This window comes from Xenopus laevis, chromosome 5L, assembly GCF_017654675.1.
Source record: "Xenopus laevis strain J_2021 chromosome 5L, Xenopus_laevis_v10.1, whole genome shotgun sequence".
NCBI classification, from domain to species: domain Eukaryota; kingdom Metazoa; phylum Chordata; class Amphibia; order Anura; family Pipidae; genus Xenopus; species Xenopus laevis.
Window position 1 is genome coordinate 105,486,753 of NC_054379.1, and position 12,235 is coordinate 105,498,987.

Here is a 12,235-nt window from a genome sequence, read left to right on the forward strand (position 1 = left end):
AATAGGGCATACAGGAACAACTGAACACTCATTTTTCTTCTTTTTCCTTATTGATGTATTTGTCTAATTTTTTACATGTAACCTTTTATTCTTTTTCTACTTACTTTATAAAGCTTACTCATAGACAGCAAGAAGCATTAGCTCTTTAACATATTTTAATACTCAATTGTTATAATGGTTACCATTCTGAGTAAAGATTGCACAGGGATTCTCCGACAACTGTAATACTCAATTTTGATTGCATATATTTGTAACTTGGCAATAGCTGGATTCGATGATAGTCATGTTGTTAATGTGAATAATAATCCGTACAACTCATGTATCATGATTTTATTATCTTTCTGCTTATCATTGGTCTTCCTTCCGTGCTTTTTGTTGGTCTAATGTAAAAGGAATGCCTTTTTGCTGGTTAAATAAAGAATATACAAAAAAAAAAACATGTATAAATCTTCCCTGAAGTTTTTCAACCCTTTTAATTATAGAACACTAAATGCACAGGATATGTTTTGATTATAGCGGTTGTTTGTGTAGCTTAGGAGTGCCCATACTTTACTAATGTGAGGTCTACTTTTAGTGATGTCCCATTATGATCTACATCCATAAAAGCATTGTTGGCATTCTGCTCAATGGAAAATATTACTTAAATATTGATTTATGAAAAAATGTATATTGCTATATTTAACAAACAACTATTTCTTATGTAACCTTACCATAATAAATATCTTAATGGGCAGTGTCTTGAGATCTACTGATCACCAGCTAAGGGTCTACTGGTAGATCCCGATCTACCTTTTGGGCACCCCTGGGGGCACATTTACTAAGTTCGAGTGAAGGATTAGAATAAAAAAAACTTCAAATTTCGATGTTTTTTTTGGCTACTTCGACCATCGCATTGGCTAATTCGACCTTCGACTACGACTTCAAATTGAACAATTCGAACTAAAAATCATTAGACTATTCGACCATTAGATAGTCGAAGTACTGTCTGTTTAAAAAAACTTCAACCACCTACTTCGCCACCTAAAACCTACCGAGCATCAATGTTAGCCTATGGGGAAGGAATGATCAAAGGAAAATCGTTCGATCAATGGATTAAAATCCTTTGAATCGATTGAACGATTATTCCTTTGATCGTTCGATTGAACGAATAGCACTAAATCCTTCGACTTCGATATTCGAAGTCGAAGGATTTAACTTTTAAATTAACCCTCGATATTCAACCATTAGTAAATGTGCCCCTTAGTGTAGCTGAACCTTATGCTAAATTCGCTATTAAAAGGCCACTAATGTAAAAAAAATAATTTCCAGCATTTTCATATAAAAAATATCTTGGCAACATCTGCTGTGTAAACATGGTCATTTTGCTCTATTCAACATTAATACCTACCCCCATGATTTCATGCTGAATTATTCATACAAACTGTAGCATGTATCAAATTATGTTCTTATACAAGCGTGCAGTTTAACATAATAAAATTCTGTTTGTGGTCCTTTAATCTATCACACTTTGTTTCACTCTTATTAGCAATACAGTATTATATTTTGAGTATACTGTATATTTGTTGAGCCCTGTAGCATTTACACAAAGAAAATTAACACACAAGAAACAAAATGTTACACCATACATTTCTTTGAGATTTATTTATTTTCTTTTTCTTCCTGAAGGAGACAGGGTCGTTCTGGAGAATGTACATATCTGGGATAGAGTAAGTATTGCAGATGATGTTACTATCAAAACATCAATAATTTGCAATGATGTTGCTGTAAAGAAAAGGGTGCAGATGAATCCACACTGCGTCTTCACATTAAAGGTAATGGGCAGAGACGAATCTATCTTGTTGTCTATACAAAGAAATATATATTATATTACTCATCTATCTGATTGATATGAGAGGTTAAGCTAGCCACACAAGGGCCCATTTTCTACAACCTTTAGTCTGAGCCAGCAGCTTATTGGTCCTGTATGTGACCAAAACAGTTTTCATGAACCCATCCAAATTTATTTCAGGTAGGTTTAAAAATCCTGAATGCAATCGTGGGAGGTCTGCATCAGGCAGTTGGTCATAATCCTTTCCAGTTGGATCTACACAGGCTCCTATTAGGATCTGATCTTTGGTAAGGGGCATAATAATTCTGTTAGCCACTTTTGCCCACTGACTGACTGGCCAAATCAGTGGGGGTCATTTATCAACACTGGGCAAATTTGCCCATGGGCAGTAACCCATGACAACCAATCAGATAGCTGCATTCATTGTTCTGCTTGCAGCTGGTTTCAAAAAGCTAATCACTGATTGGTTGCTATAGGTAACTGCCCATGGGAAAATTTGCCCAGTGTTAATAAGGTCAGGTGTGAACAGTCCCTCGTCCCCAGGCCCCCCAGTGCAGCAGACTCTGTGGTCGCGGGGTCTGCTGTATAGCTAGTTAAGCCACTCAAGAGATATGAGAGGAGCTGGGGGGGGGGAAATGACAATTCGCAGACCCCCCCCCCCCCACTGGTCCAGGGCAGTGGTTTGTTCTGCCTGTATAGGTAGTTATGCCACTGGGCCAAATCAGTCTAAACTCTAAAGACTGCATGGTGTTAAATGACCTCCCCGAATGACCTGCCTGCTTTATTTAAAAGTTGTTCAATTTTAGCATCAGATGATTTGTTTAATTATATTACAAAACAAAAAACACTGGGGCACAGGTGGGAAATCCTGGTACCTTCCAACCTTCCAAGTTTTGGGGTGGTGTGTAACCCAATCCCTTCCTCAGGTGAAAATAATCACTGTGATCCACAAACCTATATACAAAGTTGCAATGCTGTCCCCTGCTGTCCATTTCATATAATGTCCATATATTGCAAATACAAATAAAGTCCATTTAACACATTTATCCCAAGTGATTTCCTTACAGTGAATAAAAAGGATATACTACTACCTTAGGATTCCAACTTTCTAACAAACCATATCCTATACCTTTCCTATATTTTTGTTTTATCTGAAAGGAATAAGGTACATGATCAGTGATACAATACACAATTATAAGTAGCACCTAAAGTTTACATCCTCATTCAAACCTGTTTGCCATATTTAATTTTATGATCCAGAATAATTCTCTCTGCAAAAGCTTTTGAATATTGTCACCTTCTGACATGATCACTTGCTCCAAAATCTGCCATTGTAATTGACTCACATATGGGGGCAAATTTACTAAAGGGCGAAGTGACTAACACTGGCGAAAATTTGCCAGCGTGACGTCATTTCGGAACTTCACCAATTTACTAACAGTGGATGGCGTAACTTCGCTAGCGAATGAGATAGACTCTAGCGGACACTAATACTCTATATCCATGCGGATTTTACTGAACGTTACCACTTACGACAGACTTGCCTTCGCCACCTCAGACCAGGCAAAGTACAATAGAGTAGATAGGAGTTGAAAAAGTCCCCAAAAACGCTAGCGTCTTTTCCTTTTTTCAGGGTGATAGGCTGCAAAAGAGCTCCCCCCTTACATTTGCTAATATATGGCACATAAACTATGCAACTTCGCCAGCGTTCGGCGCCCTGGTCGTAACTTCGGATTTTAGTGAATTAGCGTTGTCATGGCGAATCTACGCCTTGCAAAGTGTTGCGCTGTGAGCGAAGCTGTCGCTGGCGAATTTTTGGAGGTTAGTAACTCTGAACTCAGAGAAATGCCTACTGACAATTGTGTTGCTTTTTACTCCATTTTTTATATTGCTCCTGTGTTCATTTAAATGTATATGCATTTGTCTGCTAGTTTGATCTACGTAGGCTAAGCCACATGGGCATTTTAGGAGGTAAATGGCATTTCTGGAGAGGCATGTATAATACCCTTTTACCTTAATAGTGTAACCTTGTGAAGTGTTAGTAATATCATTACTCATAAGTACGATTACAGTTTTGACAGGACATACATGGAATAGTGCAATATTGTGGAGTTTATAAAAACCATTGTTTAGGGACCGAAGACGTTTTGATATCAGTAGATACCAAACTGTTACCCAAATTCTTACCCCCTCCGGTATGCAAAAAAGGGCTGTGTATCAAAATATTTATTGGTGGAATCACTATTTAGTAGCATCGGCCAATATCTTTTTATAATGTTTTTTTTTATACCTTTAGAGTGTGTGTCATAAGTGCTTAAAAATAATGCCCTTTTTTCTTTTTTAGTTATTTATTTTTCAGCAACTCCTCTCTGTCCATCCCTGCTACTTCCTACTGTGATTTGGCCAAAATAGACAGAGGACAAACTCATTCCTGAAACCTTTTAGTAATTACTTCAGCCTGTTCATTATATGTATCCCCTGTTGAGGTTATCAGTTTGGCCTGTATATACAGGCTTTTGGGTAAACCTTGCTGTGTGCCTGGTGGAAACTGTTATATAGCTATATACTATAAATACATGTTATTTCTATCTGTTGGTTTTCTATACACATTTGTATGTATGCCTTCTCCTTGTCTAGTGAGTTCCATGTCTAGAAAATGTATTGTGGTTGTATGATAATCAACAGTAAATGTTATGGTCCTATGAACCCTATTTATATATTCCGCAAACAATAATAATATTTGCTTTGTTCCTTTCCAAAGGAAATGTTGTCCATAAATCTATAATAGTGGTAGATATTTTCCGAGAACATTTTTTTTTGTAAAAAAATGGCAGTTTCAACCTCATGTATGAAAAGATTAGCTGTAAGGAATCCTGTCCGGCTCAGGCGCGGGCGGGCTAATGCGGGTCAGCGCGTGATGCGGGACGCCGGCGACGGTCGCTGACAGGATTCTACACTTCGGAATTCCTGTTATTGACCTTGCCTGTACCTGGACTGTGATTCTTGCTGCCTGTCTCGACTTATCTGCCTGCCTTATCTTTTACGAACCTCGCTGACTGCCTTCTGACCTCGGACCTCCTGACCACGCTTCTGCCTTATCCCTTGTACTGCGCTTGATCGTCTCATTGGCTACTCTCCACAACCCTACTCCCTGTTCCACTCCCGGGGAGTAGTGGTTGTGTGAGGCGCTTGTGGGTTCACTATCCACCGCTCCAGCCCCTTCTACGACTGGATTATACTGGTAAGTCTGACAGTATAACCAGGCCCTCGAGCAATATCTGAGATGTTATTCATCATACCTTCAAGACAACTGGGTAAATCTTCTTCCTCTTGCAGAATTTGCTTATAATAATTCCCACCATTCTTCCATCAATTCTCCTTTCCTCGCAAACTATGGTCTTCATCCAGTAACTTTTCCCTCTGCCATTGTTGCTGACATTTTAGTTCCCGCAGTAAAGGACAGGTTAACTTTCCTGTCTGATAATTTTCGGAAACTCCAAGAAAACATGAAGAGGGCTCAACAGAATTTTAAGACTTATGCGGATCGAAAATGGAGAGGTGGCCCAGAGTTCAAGGTGGGTGACTTTGTATGGCTGTCTACTACTAACCTCAAGCTTTCTTGTCCCAGTAGGAAGTTGGGTCAACGTTTCCTAGGTCCTTTTCCTATCGTTCGTCAGGTTAACCTTGTGGCTTTTCAGCTTAAACTTCCAGCATCCTGGCACATTCATCCAGTGTTTCATGCTGCACTATTGAAACCGGCTTATACGTTTCAATTTCCTGGGCGTACAGCTCCTCCGCTTCCGGTTGTGGTTGATGGTCAAAAGGAATTCGAGGTCGAGGAGATCCTGGATTCCAGGTTAAGAGGTAAGCAGCTCCAGTACCTGGTAAGATGGAAGGGCTTCGGTCCAGAAGAGAATTCTTGGGAACCAGTTTCTAATATCCACGCTCCGGAATTGCTGGAAAGATTCCATGGAACTTACCCTGGTAAGCCTTCGGGTTGTCGCGTCCTGAGGCCGCTCCTTGATGGGGGGCAATGTAAGGAATCCTGTCAGCGTCCTGTCCGGCGCGGGCGCGCTAATGCGCGTCGGCGCGTGACGCCGGTGATGGTCGCGAAGGCGCCGGCCGCGGGCGCAAGAACGCAGGCGGAAATGCCTAAGACGGACGTACTGACGTCAGTACTGCGACGCCAGCGGAATGACGCCGGTTTGGCGCCAAAGTAACAGTATTTAAACTTGATTCAGTTTGAGATGCATTGCCTGGTTATTAGGTTCTTACAACTGAAATCCTAGCATTCTACACTTCGGAATTCCTGTTATTGACCTTGCCTGTACCTGGACTGTGATTCTTGCTGCCTGTCTCGACTTATCTGCCTGCCTTATTGTTTACGAACCTTGCTGCCTGCCTTCTGACCTCGGACCTCCTGACCACGCTTCTGCCTTATCCCTTGTACTGCGCTTGATCGTCTCATTGGCTACTCTCCACAACCCTACTCCCTGTTCCACTCCCGGGGGGTAGTGGTTGTGTGAGGCGCTTGTGGGTTCACTATCCACCGCTCCAGCCCCTTCTACGACTGGATTATACTGGTAAGTCTGACAATTAGCGTATGTGGTGGCAACATTACTACCCATACTTGTCCCCTGCATTTCCTATCTTGGAACCGAAAGTAATTCTTCCCCAGAACAAATTCCAGTTTATATTAGCATAAAACTGCATACATCTTTGCCTAAGGTGCTATACTCATAAAGCTTATGTAAAATATTTCCCTACCAGCAAAACCAATGAGAAATGGAAGTACAGCTAACTGCAAAAGGCAAAGCTACAGTATCTGCTAGGTAAAATGTCATAAGAGGTCATATATCCCCTTTTAATAAAAAAAACTATTTGCTTTTCCATTTATTTAATTGTGAGATTCTCCATTATCCTTTTCCCACTGATTTGTGGTTGTTGGTCCTAATTTGCAACATCCAGAAAGTACAGTGATTTCTTTTTATCAGCCTGAAGAGGATGAAAATGATGATGATGTTATACGACGTTCCCCAAGCTTTCTTTAAATGGGGTCCCTTTGCTTCCAGTAATGTTACATTACATAGGGGGACTAGACAGGGGTGCCCCCTCTCGCCCCTGCTGTTTATATTAGCAATTGAACCCCTAGCGGCATTAATATGGCAGGACTCTAATATTACGGGAATTTCCATTGGGTCACAAGACCATAAACAGATGATGATATGCTGGCAATTGTAACTAAACCATTGTGTAAGGGGCATGAGATTACCTGTGCAGCGGGGTCACCCGCCGCATGGTCCTTGAGCCGGTGCTGGCGCCATCTTTGATTCTAGGGCGCGCCTGCGCGCCTCTTAAAGGCGCAAGCACGCTGGTGCATTTGCGCCAGCACGTTTTTGACGCCCGTTTGGCACGAAATTTGAATCTATATAAGGCCCATTCTGTCTCCCAGCCAGTGCCCGTGATAGGACTTGTTTCCTGGTGCTTCTGAGCCTTAGTGCATCTGTTCCTGTTATTATGTATCTTGATTATCCGTGTTTGACCCTGCCTGCATCCTGACTACTCTGAACTCTGTACCCTGACCCTTGCCTGCCTACGACAACTCTTCCTGTTTAACCCCTTGATTGACAACCCGGTTTGACCCTTGCCTGCCTGACGATTCTGATATCCGCCTGCCTCGACCCAGCCTGTCTGACCATCCTTCTGCCTAATCCTTTTGTACCGTGACCTTCGGCCCAAAAAGACTTTGCTAACAGCCGTGCCCCTTCGCCAGCCAGAACATCTCGCCTTGCACCCCTCGTTAAGTCCAGGTGGCACCCAAGTAAGCTGAGGGCTCCTCCCGAAGCCCAACGGTGGTCACACTACTGGTGAAGCCAAGCCGAGACCAGTGTGCTTGGCATTTGTTCTGGTATCGGGGTGCCGGTCGGGACACGTTGTCTTCCTTACCCCACCTGTTTAATATACTTGACAAGTTTGGTGACCTTTCCGGTTTAAGAGTGAACCCGACAAAAACTGAAGCCCTATCATTAGGAATCTCCCAACAGCATAAAAAATTAATACAACTTAATTTTGACTTGCAATGGAATGATCTACACTACTTAGGGGTGAACATAACAACCACACTAGCAGGGTTATACTGAGTGAATTATCCCCAGCTTTGGGAAGAAATTGACTCCACACTTACCAAATGGTCCAAATTACGACTATCATGGTTCGGCAGAATAAATGCGGTTAAAATGGATCTTCTCCCCAAAATGTTATATTATTTTCGTGTGTTACCAATAGAGATTCCAACTCAACATTTAATTATGGTGCAACAGAAACTTATGAAATTTATATGGGGCAATAAGAAGGCTAGGCTGGCCCATAAGACGGTTTCAAATGTGAAAGGGAAAGGAGGCCTTAGTGTTCCTAATATAACATTTTATTATCAAGCAGCCCAGATTATGCCTATAATCCATTTCTACCGCCCCATACTTCCATTATGGGTGCAAATTGAAGCAGAACGTATTAAACCATTGGCTCCTGCTGCCTTACCGTGGCTTTCTATTCTAAGCAAGAAAGGCCTCTATCTACTACCCCAATAATGAAAATGGCATTAGCAGTGTGGGACCAGGTTCGGAAAAAAAGTTGTTTTAAATTCCTCTTATTTTCCTGCAATGCCAATATGTGGTAACCCTGCCTTCCCCCCGGGCTTACAAATATGTGATTTTGAATGGTGGCAAGATCATAACATGAGATTTATATACCAATTTATAGGACTTCAAGGTATTAAAAAATGGGACTCACTTAAGGAACAAAGTAACAATCCGGAAAATGAATATTTTCGGTATATGCAAATTTACCATTACCTTAAGGAAGTGCTTAGAAACTCTACCAATATAGGAACTTTAACCCCTTGGGAACATGTTTGTTTGAAGTTTCCATGTAGTAATGGAGTGATTTCACTGTTATATAAGGAGATAGTAAAAAAGTCTAATTCTTCCCCTCCTTCCTATACCAAACAATGGGAAAAGGACTTAAATACCACTATAGATGAGGATACATGGCAGCAAATCTGGGTAAATACAGCTAAGAGTTCTATTAACATTTTGGCACAGGAAACTTTATATAAAGTGAGTAGATGGTATTTGGTCCCTACCAAATTGAATACATACTATCCAAACTGTAGCCCTCTCTGTTTCAGGAACTATGGGAATAGAGAGACAATGTTACATACATGGTGGGAATGTAGGGAAGCTACGAGACTTTGGTCCAGAATATTTACTTTAATAGACTCAATTACAGGGATTAGACTTCGGAAAGATCCCATCCAGGTACTTCTTAATAAAACAATTCCAGTATCTGATAAATATCTGCGTAAATTGATTCAATTTATTTTCATTGCAGCAAAACAAACCATAGCTTGTTCTTGGAAAAAACGTTCACTCCCCATATCCATGTTTCGTACCAAAATGAACTGGATTATGGTGAATGAACGACTGTTAAGTATTATTTCAGACAAATACAATATTTATATGAAAATCTGGACCCCTTGGATTAGGTATACCAGTCAGTGATGGATGTATCAGTTAATTGTGAAAGATGGGAGAGCCCTTAAAGGAGAAGGAAAGCTACGGAGGCATTTTATTGCCAATAGATTAGCTGCAATAGTGCAATCTAGAATGCTATATTTATTCTGTAGAATGTTTTACCATACCTGAGTAAAAAGCTCTAGAAACTCTCTGTTTGTTTAGGATAGGAGCTGCAGTATTAACATGATGTGACATCACTTCCTGCCTGAGTCTCTCCCTGCTCTGGGCTCAGATTACAGTAGAGAAGGGAGGGGTGGGGGGAGAGGAGCAAACTGAGCATGCTCTTGCCCAGGGCAATGAGGTTTAAACTGAAGGCAGGAAGTCTGATACAGAAGCCCATGTGTACACAATAGAAGGAAAGAAATGCAGTGTTTCTTTTGACAGGGGACTCAGAGCAGCACTACTTTGGGGGTTTACTAGTATATTTAGATGGACGTTTCTGATAAGGCTTACTTGGTTTTAACCTTTCCTTCTCCTTTAACTAGAATAAGGTTGGAACCCTGGGACGATATGACTAAATGTAAGGAGGCATTTATTATTACATGACAAACTACACACGGAGACGAATACAAAGTAATAAATGACATTATATGTTGTTAAACAAGTTTATTTGTTTTTTTTGATATGCAAATTACATTATGTTTATTTACATGTCAATGTGGCAATGTAGCTTTATGTAAAATGTTTTCATGCAATGTAATAATTCTCCTCTGTGTAGGAGAGCACATACATTTTATAAAGGAAAATTTAAATGGTTTGTCAATATTGATGGACAATAAAAAAAGTTTTGAAAGAAAATGATGATGATGAATTTAGTGATGCAGGAGTTGGAAAAGAGGCAGACAGAATTAAGGTCAAAGGTATTGTAACATCTGTCTACACTCAGTAAGCTTTTCTACTGCTACAGATACATATTTGTATGGTTGTTAGATGCAATGCAATCTACAGCCACCTGGAAGAGTCATTTACAGTGTGCAGTGCAGTGTGCAAAGTGCAATTTCAGATGCGATTTGCAATGTTTTTCCTCACAATGCAGTTTCCCCCACAATTAAAATGGAATTGTGGAATGCTTGGATTTGCACCTGGTTCATCAAAGTGACTGCAATTGTGATTGTGCATTATGCACGGACACAAAGTGCAGTCAAAACTGTCAAGACTGTGATTGTGTAATTTCAGGCGCTCAGTGTTAAATTGATGCATGACTTTTTTGGATGAGAATCTGTTGCTCGTATCAATGTAGATCACTATGGTAACCCTTAATTTCTTCCAATTGCAGGACTTACTCTGAACACTGAGGAGGTAAGTGACAGAGAGAGTGAGAGTGGCAGTATGCAGCAGTCAGAAAGCCACCCAACTTCACCTGTCTTGATGATATTAACGGTAATTTATTTCCGAGCTCTTTGGAGCTGAAATAGTTGCCTCTATGTTTGGCAGAAAATGAATGCAGGGAGGGACAAGGATTATTGAGTGTTTATTTATTGCCCTAATTATTGTGGAAAAGTATTGCAAAACATGGTCAATATAACATATTTTCAACATGTATGCCTCTTTCTGTCAGTTTTTCAGATGGAACTTTTTGAGCACACTACAGAGAGGTGGGGAAGAAAATATATCTTGTGATAATTTGGTGTTTGAAATGTATGATTCATTCATTGTTTATATATAAATTAGAGGTTTTCCTCATACATGCCTATAACATATCTCTAATGGCGATGATGCAGGTATTGAGTAAGGTGGTCTTGGAGTTTTCACTTCATCAACTTGATGGTGAACCACTACTGCAATACTCTAATTCCTGTGAGTGTGCTCCATTTCTTTATCAAAAATATATATAACTTTAAAACTATTTTGTCTGTATTTTTAAGTTACAAAACAAAACAAAAGTAACGAAGTGAAATCAGAAAACTTCGTGGCTTTTGGCACATACGCAGTAGATCCGTACCGGTGAAATGCTCCTACTGCGCATGCGTCAAAACGCCGGTCAAAGCAGGAAGAAGATCGCGTGGAAGAAGATGGTGTCTGTGGACCTGCGCAGAGGGGTAAGTAAAAAGTTAGGGGCATTTGCCCAGTGGGACTGGTAGGCCAGGGGGGAGGAGGGGAAGCAACACAGGGGAGGGTTTTTGCGCCCAGGGGGTTTCCTTCTCCTTTAAAGAGGACCCATCTCCCAAGAATTTAATTTAGGAAGTGCTGAATGGAAAGTGAAAGTAATTGTCTGCCCCACCTTTATGCCTAAGGTACATTGATAGCATACATCATAGACATTGATACAATAGGGGCCAAGTGAGTTACAGATCACAGCGTGAGTGGAAACAAGGCTCAGTAGGTGTAACTACAGGCTCCTTTGCAACTTGGATCTATTGGCTCTCCTTAACTTGCCTGTCTAGATGATGTGTAAGCAAGCATGGAACTATAGAGAGAGCAGACCCCTGCATTTGTGGGGGGCCCTTTCGCAAAGTCTGCTGCACAGTAATTCCCCCTTGCCAGACGTACACCCGTAAATATATAGGAAGGCTGGTATTTTTTTCCAAAAAAGGTGGCTCACGTAGCTATGGAGCAAATAAAACTTGCCAGTCTGCATTCATTCACTTTTATTTTTTCTTTTATAAGGTCCCCACCTCAAAACTTATGGGAGATTCTAGAGTATATAGATGTAATAGTAAATAATACATATTTAATAGTATCCTGGAAATGGAGCATACATAGTTAAGTTATTCAGATTTTTTCTTTCGGTACACTCTAAACTTGATTCAAGTCTTTCAGTAATGGTTACTGCGAAACTGAGTTCCTTAACCAGACTAGACGGGTCCAGTCTCCCACATCAAATAACCACCTT